This window comes from Pongo pygmaeus, chromosome 3 (assembly GCF_028885625.2).
Source record: "Pongo pygmaeus isolate AG05252 chromosome 3, NHGRI_mPonPyg2-v2.0_pri, whole genome shotgun sequence".
In the NCBI taxonomy this organism is placed as follows: domain Eukaryota; kingdom Metazoa; phylum Chordata; class Mammalia; order Primates; family Hominidae; genus Pongo; species Pongo pygmaeus.
In genome coordinates, this window is record NC_072376.2 from 97,315,632 (window position 1) to 97,336,327 (window position 20,696).

The 20,696-nt window shown below is 35.7% G+C and overlaps 1 protein-coding gene across 8 annotated transcripts in view; it reads right to left on the bottom strand.

The window, feature by feature from the left end:
* Positions 1-20,696, bottom strand: part of WDFY3 (WD repeat and FYVE domain containing 3) — a 298,737-nt gene that overhangs the window by 236,639 nt on the left and 41,402 nt on the right. For 7 of the 8 annotated variants that reach the window (XM_063663844.1, XM_054484306.2, XM_063663843.1 and 4 more), the window contains one exon: positions 1,179-1,246. The exons of the other annotated variant lie outside the window; for it this stretch is intronic. The gene's annotated coding sequence lies outside the window, so the exon portion shown is untranslated. The remainder of the gene's footprint in view (positions 1-1,178; positions 1,247-20,696) is intronic. 8 annotated transcript variants of the gene reach the window in all.

Here is a 20,696-nt window from a genome sequence, read left to right on the forward strand (position 1 = left end):
ACTGGACTTCATAAAAATTAAAGACTTTAGTACACCAAAGGACATTATCAACAGAGTAAAGCTCCCAGAATGAAAGAAAATATTTGCGAAATCATACATCTGATAAGGGTTATCCACAACACATAAAGAACTCCTATAACTCAAGAACAAAGAGATAAACAACCCAATTTAAAAATGAGCAAAGGAGGTGGGAGGATCACTTGAAGCCAGGAGTTTGAGACCACCCTGGAAAACATAGTGAGACCCCTGCCTCTACAAAAAATTAAAATATTAGCTGTGCATGTGGCACACGCCTGTAGTCCTAGCTACTCAGGAGGCTGAGGCAACAGGATTCCTTGAGCCCAGGAATTGAGGGTCAAAGTGAGCTATAATTGCACCACTACACTCCAGACTGGGTGACAGAGTAAGACCCTGTCTCTTAAAAAAGAAAAAAGGGCAAAGGAGCAAATTACATGAACACACATTTCACTGAAGAAGATATACACACTTGACCCTTAACCAGCACAGGTTTAAACTATTTGGGTCCAGTTATACGTGAATTTTCTCAATAAATATATTAGAAATTTTTTGGAGATTTGTGACAATTTGAAAAATCTTACAGACAAACCATAGCCTAGGAATATTGAAAAAATTAAGAAAAAATTAAGTAGGTCATGAATGCATAAAATATATGTAGACACCAGTCTATTTTTATCATTTTTTTACCATAAAAATATATACAAATCTATTATAAAAAGTTAAAACGTATCAAGACTTACACATGCACAGACTGTACATGGTGCCATTCATAATCAAGAGAAATGTAAACAGTGAAGATGCAGTATTAAATCATAACTGCATAAAATTAACTGTAGTACAGGCTCTACTACCAAAATAACTTCGTAGCCATCTCTTGCCGCTATAGTGGTAAGCTCAAATGTTGCGAGTATTCATTAAAACAGTGTGTGACGCTAATTATCTCTGCCAGAGCAGTTCGTCTCTCCAGTAAGTTGTATATGGCAACAAAATGTGTCTCAAGGTTCATGCATATATTTTTCATCATGTTTAGCTCAATATCATAAACCTTGACTAACACTGTGGAACTCATACGAAGTACCACTAGTGATGCTGGTTGTGTTCCCAAGAAGCAGAGAAAAGTCATGACACAACAAGGAAAAGTTGAATTGCTTGATACGTACCTTAGATTGAGGTCTGCAGGTACAGTTGCCGACTACTTCAAGAAAAACAAATCTAGCATTAAGGACCACTGTAAAAACAGAAAGGGAAACTGGTGAAGCCATCACTGCAGCTCTGCCAGAAGGCACAAAACCCTGCGCTTTTTGCAAAATACTTTTTTATCTCATAATGAAAATCCAGCTTTATTGTGGGCACAGGGTTGCTATAAGAAAGGCATATCCATGGACTCTAATACGATTTGAGAAAAAGCTAAGTCATTATATGACAATTTAAAGCAAAAATAACATGAAGGATCTAAAGCTGCAGAATTTAATGCCAGCAAAGGATGGCTTGGTAATTTTAGAAAGAGGTATGGCTTAAAAATGTCAAGAGAACAGGAGATGCAGCTTCTGCCAACCAAGAGGCAGCAGACAAGTTCCCAGACATTAAAAAAATCACTGAGGATAAAGTACATCTGCCCATGTTTTTATTGTAGATGAAAGTACCCTATTCTGAAAAAAAAGAAAAAACAAAGCTTACCAAGGACATTTATTACTATAGAAAAGAAGTGAGCACCAGGATTTAAGGGTATAAAGGGATAGACTAACTCTACTGTTTTGAGCAAATGCAGTTGGGTTTATAATCATAAGTGTCCTCATCGACAAAGCTGCTAAACCCTGAGTCTTGAAGGGAAAAGGTAAACACCAAATGCCAGTATTTTGGTTGTACCACAAGAAGGGCTGGAAATGAGAGTGCTTTCTGGATTGCTTCCACTGATACTTTGTCGCTGAAGTTAGAAAGTACCTTGCCAGTAAGAGACTGCCTTTTTAAATTTGTTTGGTATTGGACAATGCCCTTGGCCACCCAGAACCTCATGAGTTCAACATCTATGCATTGAAGGGTCTACTTGAACCCAAACACAACATCTCTAACTCAGCCTCTAAATAAGGGCATTATAAAGACCTTTAAGGCTCACTACTCTATGGAAAGGATTGCCAACCTATGGAAGAGAACCCTGACAGAGACAACATCATGAAAGTCTAGAAAAATGACACCATAGAAGACGCCATCATTGTTACAGAAAAAGCCATAAAAGCCATCAAGCCCAAAACAATAAGTTCCTGTCGGAGAAAAATGTTCCCAGATGTTGTGCATGATTTCGTAAGATGTATGATATAGCTGATCAGGAAACTGTGAGAGACTGCAGATATAGCAAAAAAGGTGAGGGGTGAAGGGTTTCAAAATATGGATCTTGGAGAAACTCAAAAGCTAGTACACACCACATCAGAGGAATTAACAGAAGACAACTTGATGAAGTTGAGTGCTTCTGAACTAGTAACAGACAATGAGGAAGAAGATGTAGAATAAGCAGTGCCAGAAAAAAAATCGACATTAGACAATCTGGAAGAAGGGTTCTGATTATCCGAGACTTCTTTTATGACATGGACTCTTCTATGATACAGGCACTGAAACTAAACCAAATGGTGGAAGAAGGATTGGAAAAGAAATATTTTTAGAGAAATAAAGCAAAAAAAAAAGGAAGGAAGAAATTATAATGTATTTCTGTAACATGACACCAAGTGTGCCTGCCTCTCCTGCCTCCCTGGCCTCCCCTTCTACCTATTCCTTCCCTTCCACCTCCTCCACCTCTTCTGCTTCTGCCACTCCTAAGACTGCCAAGCCCAACCCCTTCTCTTCCTCCTCAGCCTACTCAATGTGAAGATGATGAGGATGAAGACCTTTATGATGATCCACTTTCACTTAATGAATGATAAATACATTTTCTCTTCCTGATGATTTTCTTAGTAACATTTTCTTTTCTCCAGCTTGCTTTAAGAATACATATATTATGTGTAACATATAAAATACGTGTTAATCAACTGTTCATGTTGGTGGTAAGCCTTCAACAGTAGGTTATTAGGGCCAGGTGTGGTGGCTCACACCTGTAATCCCAGCACTTTGGGAGGCCAAGGTGGGCGGATCACGAGGTGAGGAGATCAAGACCAGCCTGGCCAACATAGTAAAACCCCGTCTCTACTAAAAATACAAAAAATTAGCTGGGCATGCTGGCAGGTGCCTGTAATCCCAGCTACTCAAGAAGCTGAGGCAGGAGAATCGCTTGAACTTGGAGGTTGCAGTGGTCTGAGATCGCGCCTTTGCACTCCAGCCCGGGTGACAGTGCGAGACTCCGTCTCAAAACAAAACAAAACAAAAACATAGGTTATTAGTAGTTACATTTTGGGAGAGTCAAAAGTTATACATAAATTTTCGACTGGAGGAGCACTGGCATCCCTAAGCCCTGAGTTGCTCAAGGGTCAACTGTATCTTGTCAGTAAGCATGTGTAAAAATGCTCAATATAATTTAGTCATTAGGAAAATGCACATCAAAACCACAATAAGACACCATTTAACACCTATTACGATGGCTACTTTCCAAAAAAAAAATGGAAAATAACAAGTGCTAGTAAGTATGTAGAGAAATTGGAACCCTCATGTATTGCTAGAAAAACGCAAAATGGTGCAGCCACTGTGGAAAACAAGTTTAGTGGTTCCTCAAAAAGTTAAACAAAGAGTTACCATACAACCCAGCAATTCTGTTTTCAAAAGAGTTGAAAACAGTGACTCAAACAGAATTTTGTATGCCAATGTTCTTATCAGCAATTTTCACAATAGTGAAAGGTGTTAATGACTCAGGTGTGTGTAAAGAGATGAAAAAATATATAGAATGTGGTATACACATACAATAGATTATTCTTCCATAATAGAAATGAAATTCTGATACACGCAACAACATACATGAAACTTGAAAAGATTATACTAAGTGAAAAAAGCCAGACTCAAAATGACGAATATTGTATGATCATACTTAATATAAAATATCTAGAACAGGCAAATTCATAGAGACAGAAAACAGAATAGAGGTGGCTAGGAGCCAGGAGAGAGAAGAATGGGAATTATTACCTAATGGGTACAGAGCTTCTGGTTGGGATGATGAAAAACTTCCGGAAACAGATAGTGGTGATGGTTACACAACATCCTGAACGTATACAATGCTGCTGAATTGTACGCTTAAATACTGTTAAAAAGGTCATTTTTAGGGAGTGTATGTTCCACAATTTTAAAAAGGCATTTAAGATTGAATATTATTCCTGAAACAGAATTTAATTTGATCTAAAGTCTATCACCACAAAATTTTCAGGCAAACATAAACTAATATAGTACTAGCTACAAAGTATACATTCAGCATTATAATAAGGCACCCAATTCCCTGGCCACACTAAAGAAGCCTATAAATGAACCCCAAAGGATTTGTTTTTATAGCAAGAACTTGGTATTCAAGCCAAGTTAAACTCACAAACACTCCACAGAAATAAAAGCCAAGTTCACTGCAGACTTGAGATCTTTAGTTGTCTATTTTTACTGTTTCTATTTCCACATCTAGAATTCTCTCTTTAAGCCAGTTTAAAAATGGGGCTCTCAAGAAAAAAATATGTGCACTCAAATTTTTAATAATCAAAACTGTAGAACCTCAGAGTAGTAGAAGCTTTAAGTGTACAGACCTCTATTAACAGGAACTGGGGAAAAAAGGTTTTAATTATACACACGTACCTCTGGCTCACCCCCACAATGTGCTGCATGCTTTTGGCAAGTGCCACAAAACCAATTACTTACCATGTTGTTTTCTAATCAGGAATGCTATGATTTTCCACAAACTAATGAAGAACCTGTTTCATAATAAACTTAGTCCTGAAATTATATTTTATGTTCCTAATCCACCGAAGTAGAACCTTGTCATATATTTAGGGGTAAGTATTAATCATAAAAATATCATGTTTTATCACACCGGATAGGTACAAAAAAACTACCTTTTTTGTGGAAAAGCTGTAATTTCAGGAAAGGGATGAACGACATTATAAACTAAAAACAGAACGACACAAAAATAACAGGTCAAGAAATGCAAAACACAAGCAAAAGGTAAGTTCATCAGTTCTTCTAGTAAGTTCACAAGAGATGGGCAGAGAAAAAATAATGAATACAGTTCTATGCAGCAACATCCTCCTATCATTATACAAGTCCTCTCTATCCTCTTCTTGCCAGAAAGCACTCTGTCATGCCATGATCACTACCACTGCTATTCTCAATGAGAAAAAGAAACCAAATGTGGACTTTACTTATGCAAATGATTTACAATCATTAGATGAAGAATTCACTGATTTTCCTTCCTGCCTCTGTTACAAGTATTTTCTGAAGAATACTGCCATTCTCGCATATGATTACCAGCAGCAAGTGACTGATCAGTTTGTACTCAGGCAGGAGGGAAAGGCTATTCTGACACTCTAATGTAGTACCTCAACTGGATGTCAATGTATCAAGAATGTTGTTCCAAATAGAATACAAGAACTTAAAATTAAATGAAGAAATCCCAGAGCTCCAATGATCTCTAGTCATTCTGCCAAATTAATCATGGACTCTTGATAAACTGAAAATGAATATACTGAATTAATAAAACAATTTCTGTGGAAGTTATCAAATGAAAGTAATATAATTTCAGTTCAAAATAATTGTAGTACAGACAAAATTCCATTACACAAATTAGAATTTTTGAGTATTTTCTATGTTACATTTAGACTCTGGCTGGCAAACATCTATAAGCTGTCTTTTTAGACTCAATGATAAAAGATGTTTGCTGGCTCTCCTCTAATAACATTAAACCATGAAAAAGAGATGAATAGATATATATTTTATATATCACACAAAAACATATACATGAAACAAAGTATATATCTATGAACGGATACATATTTTATATATCACACACACAGGAGAAATAGATGAATAGATATCTTTTGTGTGTGTGTGTGTGTTTTAAGTGGAAAGATATAACTTTTAAAGCATCAATCGGCGCCAAGCCCTCTGAATTATTTCACTGCTTCGTGGTAACATTACTAGTTTCTGACCTATTATCTCTTTTATATAAACTTCAGTTTCATGGAAATGGTGAAGTTACAGAAGCCTAAAAGAGGTCAGGTCTGGTGCCAAGACCATTGAAAAGAAGCCAAGAGAGCCTGGGAGGCCAGTTGGCCAAAGACTACTAGGCTGGTCCAAATCTTCCTCTTTACAAGGATAATTCACAATAACTGAAAATGTATAATCTAAGTCATTTAGTAGGGAAATTTTAAAAGAAATGATAATTACAAAAGCTAGGTGACAGATACATGAGCATATTTTATGGATATCTGAAATTTTCTATTAAAAAAGTTAAAAGTAAAATAAATTAACTTACCTATTCTATACATAATAGCAGATTTTTTTCTCATTCAGGCTTTACAATGTAAGACTGCAGGACAAGGATAAATAGAGCATCTGGTATAGATAACCACTCATTCCTTTTCTATTAAACACAGCAAATTCATTTCAAACTCCTTGTTTTTATAACTATGACTCAAAATGCGAGGGCAATAATAAAAATCATTAGCAAATCATTAGCAAATAAAAATCATTAGGAAATCATTAGCAAACATATATATATATATATATTTTATATATATATATATATACACATATAAATAAATTGGGAATGGTAAAAACCACCAAAAGCAAAGCCAAAAGACAAACGAGACAATTGGGAGAAAATACTTGCAATATACATTACAGATAAAGAAATAATATTCCCAACATTCAAAGAGCTTAGTAATAATTTAAAAAGACCAAAACTCCTAGACAAAAATGAAAGAAGATATAGACAGACATCTCCCCCTATATATATAGCTCTGATAGATGGGAAAAGATGTTAAACCTCACTCATAATAAGAAAAATGCACATTCTAACTACACCAAAATACCATTTCTTTGCCCTTCAGATTGGCAAAAATTCAAAAGCTTGACAATAGACTCACTTGGTAAGGCTGTGGGAAAACAGGCACTCTCATACATTGCCGATGGGAATGCAAAACAGTACAAACCCTATGGAAGGGAATTTGGTAACATCTAGCAAAACTACATAGGCATTTACCACTTCAATCTAGTAATTCCACTCCTACATTTATCCTGAAGATACACCTCCAACAGTATGAAAAGACACAAGGTTATTAATTGCAGAACTGTATAACTATAAAATGCTAGAAACTATCTGGATACACAAACATAGAAAAGAAGATGAATGAACTGGTGTACATACACACAAAAGAATGATGACGACCTCTATGAACTGATATGGAATAATTTCCAAGGTATATTTTCCAGTGAAAACAGTTAAGTGCCAAAGTGTTTACACAGACAATATGCTATCTTTTGTGTTGGAAAAAAGGGGAAATAAGAAAACACAAATATCTACTAATCATTATAAAAGGAAACATTGGAAAGATAAACCAAAAAACAATAAGGTTGGTTATCTACCAGGGTAGCATGTTGTTTTTGTTTTTAGTGATATACGTGAAACAATTCTGAAACCATTTTAGATGGTACTCGTTTAGACCAAATGAGTAAAATGTTGGCACTGTTGGGAGCCCATGTTCTCATTATAGAAAAAGAGAGAATTGCAGGTATCAATGTAAATTCCTATTTTGAAAAAAAAAACCCCATATTCACATATGTATATCCATGTTATATGGGCATATACATGCAAACACATGCACATATTTGTGTGTGTGTGTGTATACATATATACACACATATATGTATATATGTGTGTGTATATGTAGATATATGTGTGTGTATATATATGTATACACACACACACACGTGTACATTTTCTAGTTTGTTCCCTGATAGGGCCCAGAAGCAAAGATATCCAGCAATAACATATACACCAAAGCATCCAGATCTTGGTTTCTAATACTATTACCCAATAAGAAGGACCAAGGCTCCTAGGAGAAATGACTGACTCCAGTGCTGGGCAATAAATGCACAAGATGAAACTTATTATAAAGAGTGAAAATAATGACTTGCTTAAAAAAAAAGATGGGAACATGTAAAAGGATACAAGAGCCAGCATGAAGAAGATGCCACTGGTGAGAACTGGAACAATTTGAGCTCCAAAATATTTAAGGACAGTAATGAAATGTTAAGCATTAAGGGAAAAATAGGAAACCATAAATTCAAATCAACAATAAATACAACAATACACACAGATAAATAGAAGGGCTCCTATTACAGTAGAATGCTAAGTAATGACTGGTAAACGCAGAGAGAGTAAATCATTATTTTGCAACTATAATAGTAAAGATTGATTCAAGCAAGTATCATCAATGGATGCTACATACAGGGGATGAAATGTTATGAGGAGTTGTATATTTTAACTGTCTTAAAGTGTCTACCTCCCAGTAGACTGTTTATTAGTTGCAAGGAACATGCAAACATATGGTTTGGCTGTGTCCCTACCCAAATCTCATTTTGAATTGTAGTTCCCATAATCCCCACGTCATGGGAGGGACCTGGTGGGAGGTAACTGAATCATAGGGGTGGTTACCTCCATGTTGTTCTCATGATAGTGAGTGAGTTCTCTAGAGATCTGATGGTTTTATAAGGGACTTTTTCCCTTTTGCTCGGCACTTCTCTCTCCTGCCTCCAAGTGAAGAAAGGTGTGTTTGCTTCCCCTTCCACCATGATTGTAAGTTTCCTGAGGCCTCCCCAGCCATGTGGAACTGTGAGTCAATTAAACTTCTTTCCTTTATAAATCACCCAGTCTCAGGTATTTCTTCATAGCAGCGTGAGAATGAACTAATACACATAGTAACTATATAGTGGAAAAATCAGACAATGAAATGGTCAAAATTTCCATCACAAATGAAGGGCAGAACCGTCAGTACCTATAGATATGATATGCTCAGAAAGATATATTCCTTATGTAATATTCCATCCAGGAATGTATAACCTGAAATCTTATCAAGAGGAAACATCAAACAAATAAAAAATAAGGAACAAAAAATAAAAAACGAACAAAAAATAACTTCTGAAAAGGGAGAGAAAGGATGACTGTGTACTTTTAAAATGTCATATAAGACAAAGGTTGAAGAATTATTCTAGATTAAAGGATACTAAAAAGACATCAAATATAAATGCAACATATGATCATTGACTAATTCCTACACTGGAGGAGAAGAAAACTGACATAGAAGGCATTTATTCAGATAACAAAATTAGGAAATGGAAGATTAAAGTAATGTAAGCATGTTAAGTCTACTTAAGTTTTTAGACTGCTAATGTAAGAGATGATCCTTATTCTTAGAAATCTATGCAAAAACATTTAGGACTAAAGGGCCATAATATGTTCAATGTAACTCTCAAATGGCTAAATGAAAAGAATAAATGTATGCATGCATGTATATTTACAAATATATACATATAAACATGCACAAAGTGAGAAAGAGTAATAAAGCATTTGGGACAAATGGCTAACAATAGATGAATCTGGATAAAGGGCAACTGGATGCTCTTTATATTATTTTTGCAACTTTTATGCAAGTTTCAAATTATTTCCAAAAAAATCATTATATTCAGGAACTAACACATTATTTTTCTCCCTAAAATCTGTTCCTTCTTTTATAATTCCTACACAGCTCAACAGCACCAGTGCCAACTAGTCATCCCACTAGCAACTTGACAGTTAACCTAGATTACTCAATAGTTTCATCATTTCCTTCCTGTTCTATAACTCCCACACCCCAAAGGAGAATTTCCTAAGGGAATATCATTAATATGACCTTTTTTTTCCTCCAATCATACCAAATTGGTGTAGGACCTAATCACTTAGCATTTCTCATCTGATTTACTGCTACAATCTACTAATGATCACCGTTCCTCCAGTCTTGGCCCTAAATCATTCTACACACTGCTACAGAGTGAATTCCCCCAATGAAATTTGAATATGTCACTCCCTGTATTTCTTAATTTGTCCTAAATATATGTAGGAAAGAACGTAATGGATTAACTTGAAAAAAACCCAACACTAATGAAATACATTATTTTGGATCTTCAGAAGCAAATAAGCAAAAATTACTGCCCAGAGACTTAAAAAGCTGGTATAACATAACTGATATAGTCATAAAATAACTGCAAGAGCCTTCTCGGACCCAATCTTAAAGCAACTGCTATCAAGCAATATGTTCAGTGCCTTTTATACAAATAACATAAGAACCCTGGAAGAAGGAAAGGTAATTAAAAGCATAGAAGGGAAAAGAAATTTAAGGAAAAGAAGGGAAGGAAAAGAAATGGCAAAGTAGAAAATTGAAAAGAAGGGAAGGAAAAAGTTAAAAAGGTAAGGGAAAAGAAGAAAACTCTATTAGTAAAACAGAGATTTGTCTAGTGTTAAAATGTTAGCATTTTAAGAATTAACTAACCCTCTCTCAATTATTTCTAATGAAATAGCAAGCATAATCAGAGAGAAGTATTTTTTATATGTCTTTATCAATATCTGACATTTTATCAAATGTTACTTGAGGACAGTATTATTCATAATCAATATATATTCTATTATTTATAAGCAAATATGGAACCAAGTTTCTATTGCTTTCTTTTTTTTTTGAGACGGAGTTTCACTCTGTCGCCCAGGCTGGAGTGCGGTGACACAATTCCGGCTCACTGCAACCTCCACCTCCCAGGTTCAAGCAATTCTCTGCCTCAGCCTCTCTAGTAGCTGTGATTACAGGCACCTGCCACCACGCCTGGCTAATTTTTACATTTTTAGCAGAGACAAGGTTTCACCATCTTGGCCAGGTTGGTCTTGAACTCCTGACCTCGTGATACACCCGCCTTGGCCTCCCAAAGTGCTGGGATTACAGACATGAGCCACCGCGCCTGGCCTGCTTTCATTTTTAGATTTTCAATTTCTCAGTTCAAGGCATCAATATATAACTATACATTTATTGTATATAAAAATATACACATATATAGCATATATGTATAATATACATAAAGTTACACAATATATATCTGTATCCGGATTCTAGTATTCTACTTGAGCACCTACACCTGCAGATTTTAGCGATCAGTAAAAGGTTTTAAGTAACTTTCATGTTGAATGTCAAGTTGCACAATAACAACAGCTAGATTTTATAAATATAAACATTTATTGATAGTTTACACTGAGAATATAAAATACAACACATAGCCAAATATACATTAAAGAGTCTCCTCAGGACAAAAAGCTTGCTTCTTATATTTCTTTTCCAGTTTACAGAAGGAAAAGAAAACAAACTAAACAGAGGCAATAAACATGTCACACTACGGCCTCCTCTCCCCACAAAAAGTTGTTTTAATCATCACATTCATTTAGTCTTTTTATAACAAATAACACTTGTTCTTTAAACTTTAATTTAAAAATTGTAAGTGTGAGTAGGTGTGTGTCAGGACAGACAGAGTAAAGGATCAAAGATCAATTCGGTCTATAGATGGGCTCTTTTGTTGGATTTCTATAGCTCTAAGCATGTAAATATGGCCAACAGTACAGCAAGAATTTGTTTTTTTAATCTTATTGCTTTTACCGAGGCAAAGTCTGTTTTGTTGTTTTTGCTGCTGTTTTTTGAGACAGGGTCTCGCTCTTCTGCTCAGCCTGAAGTGCAGTAGCACCATCAAAGCTCCCTGCAACCTCAGCCTCTTTGACTCAAGGGATCCTCCTGCCTCAGCCTTCTGAGTAATTGAGAATACAGGTGTGCGCCACCATGCCAGTGATCCCACTGCCTCAGTCTCCTAAAGTGCTGGGATTACAAGCGGGAGCCACCACACCCAGCCAAGGAATCCCATATGCAACAGAGTTATTTAATTTACTCTTTGTATATTGCTTAAAGCATTAAATGAAAGCTAAAAATCGAAGTGTTTGGCCTATCTTCTATTCAGCTGGGACACATGCTGTGAGATCTTTGAACTTAAAAAAGTAGTTAGCCTGTCTCTTTAGGTTTGCAAATAATGAGGACAAAATCATCATAGTCTTTTGGGGTAAATGAGTTAAGAATATGCTACCCCAAAATGCCATTCTGGCATATTGACTATTTAAGTTAAAGGCACTTAAAAAAACAGCAGGGACAAGAAGATCATTCTGACCATGCTGTTTCTTAAAAGTAGGAGATGAAATTCCCATGTGAAAGATGCCCTTCCTATACTGCAAAGAAAACAGCATTCTTATCATCAAGAATAAAAAGTTGAGGCCAAAGGAAATCTGGACAAACAACTCTGCTAACACAAATTCTTATCATCTCAACCACTTCTCTGCCCACTTGACTACCCTAGCCCAAGCCCCGCTGCCTTATCACATTTTTTGCAAGTTACTGCTTTTTGTCCAATTCAGTATATAAGTGTTTGTCTCTCACTGCTTCTTTGGGTCTTCATTTCTTTATGAGGCTCCTATGCCACATAAAGCTTTTATTAAATAAATGTGTATGCTTTTCTCCTGTTAATGGCAATTTAATTCTTGGGCCCAACTATTACCCTAAGAGGATAGAGGTGAAATTTTGCCTCTCCTACAGGGGAAGAGATTCTTAATAAAGTTCTTACCAATCTCTAATGCTAATAAACATTCTTAGTAGCTGGTTCTATACACCATGCCCCAAGCATGAAAATAAAACTTCCAGGCCAGATATGATGGCTCATGCCTGTAATCCCAGCACTTTGGGAGGCTGAGGCAGGTGGATCACCTGAGGTCAGGAGTTCAAAACTAGCCTGGCCAACATGGTGAAAACCCTTCTCTACTAAAAATACAAAAATTAGCCAGTTGTGGTAGTGTGCACCCATAGTACCAGCTACTCAGGGAGGCTGAGGTGGGAGAATTGATAGAGCCCAGGAGGTCAAGGCTGCAATGAGCCATGATTGAGAGTTAGATATTATTTTCCCTAATGCCAAACTGCAAAAACTGTGATCAGCTTATTTTTTTGTTTAATAGAAACATTTATATAAATAAATTCCTACAAGCTACATTAATGGGGGAAGCACTCAGGCTATAAATACACACATTCACATAGGCACAGTGATTTAGGGCACAGCCCTAAGAGATAAAAGGAATCTTTTTTCTATGCAAAAAAAATAACTGCAATGTTTTAATACCTAACAATTAGAGCTATTTGCTTAAAAAGCAGATTTCTGAAAAGTTATTTTCTAGCATTTACAATATTTCTTAGGATACTATCATTGCAGAGGTTTCTACAATGTAAAATGAATAGAAATACATACACGGCTTTATATCCATATTCTATTTCCTAGGCATTGGCTAATTCTTCTGTGTAGGACTTTATTCTTTACAAAGGCATTTTACATTTAGTTGACCATTTAACTTGATCCTCACAACAACCCTGTGGGAAGAAAGCTAACATATGCCACGTACCTACCATATGCCAGGCTCCACGCAGTGTTTTACATGAACTATCTCTTTAATCCTAACAACAATCACATGAAGTAGATACTATCAATTCCATTTTTACAAAACAGAACATTGAGAATAAGAGAAGTTAAGTAGCCCAAGGTCACATGCTAGAAACCAGAAAAACCAGGCTTTAGAAACAGGTCTGTCTGCCTTATACTCGATCCTCTGCTCTTTCACCTACACATTGTTGTTTCATCATCATAAAGGAGGAAACAGTCAGAGGAAAAGGTATACTTGAACAAGGCTGCTTAGCTAGTATGTGGTATGAACATCATTTAAAACTAAAATCCTCTGCTTCTAAAACTTTTCCTACTATAGTACCTTCCAACTACAGAACCTACACAATCATTATAAAGCATAAAGATATAGCCAAAGTATAAGATCATGGCTCCAAATTTGCCCTTGAAAATTTGCAAGAACCAGTACAATATACTATTACATGTATACTTCCATGGAAAACTTCATACCTATGAAAGGTTTAATGCTCACAATCTCCTTTGCCCAGTAGCAGTTAAGCTCAGAAGAGAAAATCTAAAGGTGTTTCTTCATTCATTCAGCTACTTAGCTAGCACAGAATGGACATCTAACCCTCTAGGTGCTGAGGACTGTGACTTCCAAGTCTCTTCCCTCTTTATTAAGTAACTCACCTAGCATCATGCCTCAGTGCCATAAGCATTTCCTCTAACCTCTTTCTTTTCCTATTATTTTTCCAATTTCTACTCTATTAGCCTCAAAGAAACCTCTCTTAATTGTTCTCATTTGTTAACTTCAACCAAGTAATAACTACTTCTAGTCACTAACTAATGCCCTGGGAAGTTTTTAAAAAAATATCTCATGTGGCTTGCTGCTCCCATGGCAGGAATACTTTCTGACTTCACTAGGCAGACCCAGGAAGAAACAAATGGACAATGTGGATTTTTACAAGAAAGTTGTTCTGGACTCTTCAAAAAGTCAGTATTATTAAAAAAGAAAGGAAGAGAGAAAGAAAAAGAGAGGAAGAATGAAAGAGAAACAGGATAAGGGAAACTAATCCAGATTTTTTAAAGAATAAAGAGCACATAAGCAAATGCAATATGTGGACCTTAACTAGACTGTTGTTTGAAAAAAGCTATAAAGGAAGTTTTGAGGACAACTGGAGAATTAAGATACGGACTGAATTTAACACAGTATTATTGTTCTTTTTTACATATGGTAATTAATACAGTGGTCATGTAAACAACGTCCTTTATTTCTAGGAGATGCATATTAAAGTATGAAGTTTTTAAGAGTGAAATGTCATAAGGTCTGAAATTACTTTCAAATGGTCCAGCAGTGCCACACCCCTCTCTAAAATGTACATATTCCACAAGAATATATGTGGCAAAACGTTGGTAATTATTGAATCAAGGTTGAAGGTGTTTGGATGTTCACTGTATTACTCATTAAACATTTCTGCATGTTTAAATTTTTCAAAATATAAAACTGGGTTTAAAAAGGTAAGGGAGAGATTAAACCATTGGGCAGTCTACACTTGTTTTCAGATTTCTTTGAAATGGAGTCTCTCTCTGTTGCCCAGGCTGGAGTATAGCGTGATCTCGGCTCACTACAACCTCTGCCTCCCAGGTTCAAGCAATTATCCTGCCTCAGCCTCCCAAGTAGGTGGGATTACAGGCACCTGCCATTTCACCCAGCTAATTTTTGTATTTTTTTTTTAAGTAGAGACGGGGTTTCACCATATTGGCCAGGCTGGCCTTGAACTCCCGACCTCAAGTGATCCACCCGCCTCAGCCTCCCAAACTGCTGGGATTACAGGCATGAGCCACCACACCCAACCTAGATATCTACTATTATTGATATAGCAGAAATAACAACTTCCTCTTAGTCTACAAAGTGCTAACTGCTAAATCTTAGAAGGGCTACCATTCTAATCAGGTTCTGAGGAAGAATACACAAAATTATGACTCTACTCTTTTTTTTCTTCCATGAACAAAAGTATATCACCAATACTTTAAGTATAAAACCATATAATTTTCCCATGGTACCAATGATGATAATGTGTGGGTGTACTACACAAATCTTTTCTTAAACCGTGTTTTTCATAGTTTCCAATAGAATATCCTACCAAGGTCAACAGACGGTAAAGGAGCAAATTGTATTTTTATAAAAACCTGTTATTTGCATATACCTTATACAATCTCACAGATGTTATTTTCTATTAATTATGTAGTAAGTACTTTTGTTTTATTCTTAAATGGTCCAACCATCCTGAGACTCAGGCCTTAGGCAAAGCATGCAGACAATGAGGAGTACAATGAACCTAAAGAAAGTTAGAAAGATGGCTACGGTCACCACACATTTTTGCAGAAATACACTTCAGAGAAAACAAGTTTTTCACGAACCTATGCTTCTTCAAAATACAGTTCTAACATAAGATATGACTGAAAAACTCATTCATTTAGGTTCACACACCATTTTACACCATTAAATTAGACTTAAATGTATTCCCATTCCAGACACATAAACTAAAGGCTATAAAAATAAGTCTTCCACAAAATTCCAACATCCATGCAGTCAAGAAAAAGCAAGGGGCTAACTCAAATTAAAAACTTATATCAAAACATTTTTTCTTTGGGTATTACTAAAATTATTTATTTAAATACTAAAGGTATTTATTTTCTTCTTGCACATATCCCCTTCTTAGAGAAATTGCCCTTTCCCTTCTCACTGAAAAGGAACTTTATTGTGAATACCTAACTAGGCTCTTCCAACGATAGCTGACTGAACAGTGTTAGACTCCTCTATGTTGTGAGATAAATGGTTCTCTTCCCTAGCAAGTTAGAATTTAGAATTTTATGAGATATTTATCTATGGGGACTATAGGCTAGCTGAACTTAACACTCATAATTGACCACTGATAAGAAAGTAGAGACCATTTAGCAAAACAAAACAAAAACAAAAAATACAGGCAACTACAGAAAAAGGAGAGGAGGCACCTAAAAATATTCAGTTCCTTGGAAGCCTGGCTGTACTTCCTGTACTGCGTTCTATAGTAACTGTCACCAGGAAAATTGTCTTCAAAACAACCATCAGGGGTAGGGCGGGAAGGTAAATATGGACATCTATGTAGATACAGATGCAAACTTCCAAAGAAACAAATGAGTTAAATTAGCATACTAAATACCAAAAATATGACTAGGACATAACAAAGCCTGGGATTCAATTACTGATCAATACATTCTTCCCAAAATAGGATGGTAACCTTATACAGAGCCACTTGAAAAGACAGAACAAATCATTTCTGGTCCAAACTTTCCTTATTAGTGTGCATTTTCTTACTTTTATCAGCAATAGAATAAAATGTTTGAAACCTGTGTTTAATATTAATGAATATTCACAGACTATCAGCTTTAAATATAAATTCAAATATAATAAAAATGCCTTAGGTCCTTTTAGGGTAGAGAAAGAAATAAGCGATGTCTTTCTTCATGTATTAGAGAGGCAGGATAGGAGAGCAGTCAAATGCATAAGCCCTGGAGCCAGACTCCTAGGTTTGAATTTGGGCCCTGTCATCGCTAATCCTGTGAGCTTGGGTCAGTTACTTCTCCTGTTCAACAGTATAAAATTAGAATAATAATAGAATCTATCTCACAGGATTATAAGAAAAATAAGTGACATAATATGTGCTTTTAAAAATCCTAGGAAACGATGTTAGCTGCTATTAATATTATTATTTTTAATAATCATTAGCTGATATTCTGGTAACGGGGGTGGATTTCAAACATATCCATAACATTATAAAACTGAATTCCTTCAACAGGGCAACTCTTTAATAGGTACAGGAAATAAAAAAAATAAAAATGTATGATCCAAAAAACAGGAGCAATAAAGATAAACCCATATTTTTAAAAACCCTAATCTCCTAGACTATCTAATTCTATAGTGGGGCCTCCACAATAACAAACCATGAAGTGTTTTTTCATGAGGGATACTCTGCTTTTTGATAAAATTCTGTAAAGGTTTCAATAACTCCTGACCACAAAAGGAAGCCTTATTTCTAAATGCCCATTCATCACTCAGAAACAGCAAAGTATTAGGATTATCTACTGATGTTGGAAGAAGACAAAGGTTTAAAAAAAAAAAACAAAAAAATCTCATCTCAAAATGTTTTCATTTTCAACCATGACTGGTTCAGAGATGACTACAAAAACGCATTCCTATGGGGCTTTTTGAAACTTGTTTTGGACTAGGCAATTATATAGGTAAGAAACAGCTAGAGATATTGTTAAGGAGAAAAACAATTCTTGCATCATAAACATATGATATATGATTTGCTTCCTACAAAACATGCGGTATGACCAAATAAGAGAACCAAGCTGAAAGGTCAAAAATTAAGCAGAAGAGAAGAAATGATGAGGTAGAAGGGAGGGAAAGAGACCTTTATAAATAATTTCAACTACTTGGAGGAGGAAAGAATCAAAATATCCTAATTTTTATAAGAAAACACAAAGCAGTTAAAACTTAACAACTTACAAAGTAGTTTTAAACTTAACAAAGTAGTTAAGTTTTAAAAAGCAAGCAAAGATTAAAAAGAACCTGTACTTCCTTCCCTATGTTTTAAAATCCGGTAATTCTTTAACTCACATTTCAATCCGGAACATACACATATTCACAAAAAAATCCTTCAATCAAAAAATACTGCATCTTTACTTTCAAAATATGATCCTCGGCTAGGCTTTTTGAGGTTCCTCCCCCAATACATACAAAGAAGACAATAAGCAGCTTCAGAGTCTGTATTTCAGATTTTTTTTTAATTTTCTGTCTTCCTTCTATATCACTTGTCTAACACTTTCAAATTCCGTATTTTACTTTACTTAGGCATAGATCCTTTTTCTCAAAGGAGAAGGAGTTTAGCTTTCTTAGGATGCTACCAAGGGGCTTCAGTCATCTCACAACCAGATTAATCCATGTAAAGATGGCTTTTAGTAGAGATCTTCATAAAACTGAGGCACCCTCAAGGGACACTCACATTCCCACAGGGAATGACTTGACCTTTATAAGACAATGAAGAGAAAAGCCATCACTTCTCCACACTTCTTTCCCCTACGTGAAAACAAAACAAAATGAGAAACAGAAGAGGGGGTCTAGTGGTTAACAACGTTTAAAAAGAAAATGAAAACGTGACATCCTAGTACTTGTAATTTTTAAGAACTTATTGACTAAAAACATCACCTCTGACCCAAGCAAAGAGAACACACTTATTTCCTCTATTTCCCTTTTCTCCTTTCTTTGTAAGTCAATAATTTAAGTGATGCCTTTAAACTTACATCTTTTTATGCAAACTCTATTCTATTTTTCAAAAATAAACATCACTTCTTGACTTTTGGCTAAGATCAAGTGAAAAAATAAAGTCAGTATGCTAATAAAATATGTAACCAATCAACTAAATACCAAGGGATATATATATTATTTGCTGCGGACATGATTTTGTTTATATTTCAATCTCAAAAATTCTGAAGTAAAAATGAAGAAAAAAAAGATGATGCTTATTAACAACAAATAGCAGCTAATATAAATTTAGCTTCTACTTACTGTGTGCCAGGCACAGTATGAAGTTCTTTATAAGCATTATCACATTTAATCCTTTGATACTTCTAAGTACTACTAACAAACCCATTTTACAGATAAGGAAATAAGAAGAGGTTAGAAAAATCTGTCCTGGGGTAAAAAGCTGTAAGTAGGCAAGGCGTGGTGGCTCACACCCGTAATCCCAGCACTCTGGGAGGCCAAGGTGGGAGGATCACGAGGTCAGGAACTCAAGACCGTCCTGGCCAACATGGTAAAACCCTGTCTCTACTAAAAATACAAAAAATTCGCTGGCATGGTGGCAGGTGCCTGTAATCCCAGCTACTCAGGAGGCTGAGGCAGGAGAATTGCTTGAACCCAGGAGGCAGAGGTTGCAATCAGCAGAGATCATGACACTGCACTCCAGCCTTGGCAACAGTGTGACACTCCATCTCAAAAAAATAAAAAATAAAAATGCTGTAAGCAATAATATGATTTAAACTAGAAAATATGATTCAGTTTGAGACCCTAACCAAAACAATACTGCAGTTTTTTTCACTTTCATATCTGCTTTATTAATACACCTTATATATTTTTAATCATACTGTTGATAAAGATCAATGTATAATTTGTCCCCAAAACAAGTGCTAAATAAGGGATACTAAGGGTTGAAAATCAAAGTGGCTGGGCGCGGTGGCTCATGCCTGTAATCCCAGCATTTTGGGAGGCCAAGGCGGGCGGATCACGAGGTCAGGAGATCGAGACCATCCTGGCTAACACGGTGAAACCCCGTCTCTACTAAAGATACAAAAAAAATTAGCCAGGCGCGGTAGCGGGCGGGCGCCTGTAGTCCTAGCTACTCGGGAGGCTGAGGCAGGAGAATGGCGTGAACCCAGGAGGCAGAGCTTGCAGTGAGCCAAGATCACGCCGCCACACTCCAGCCTAGGCAACAGAACAAGACTCCATCTCTAAAAGAAAAAAAAAAAAAATCAATGTGATGTGGCCATACAAACATCAGGCTCTATTTAATAAATCAAAAGTCTATAGAAAAAGGAAAAAAGTTTCACAACAGAAGATAAAGTGGTGATAAAAAAGATTAGTATTTCTAAGACTTAAATTTTAAGTATCACTTCTTCAAATGAAAGAAAATTGAATTACATTTTAAAATCCTAAAACTCTATTTAGTAACACAATTTTATTTTGCTACTTATTTTTTTCTGATTACAAAAACTTTTTATACTTTGTAATTTAAACTTCACATCAAGTATCTTTACTCATTTACATTTTCCTGAGTTCCCTTCCAGCTTTTCAAACTCTCTCAACACATGTTTTCTTTCTAATACATTTGACACAGACTTTCATATCTGGGTGATGTTTTTCTAAATCATAAAATTTGCAACATTATTTTCCTCAAATAGTCTAAAGCCTAAAATCTAGTCATAAATCTATGCAGTTCCAGAAGTTTTCATAATAAAAAGGAGGTATATTATAAAACAGAACTCTCAGCTCAGTATCCTGGTAACAGCATCCTAAGAGCATAAGCTTAAACCTTCCCCTTTGCCATAATCAATTCAACAGACCTTCCCCTCTGCCATAATCAATTCAACAGACCTTCCCCTCTGCCATAATCAATTCAACAGAGTTTTTTCTA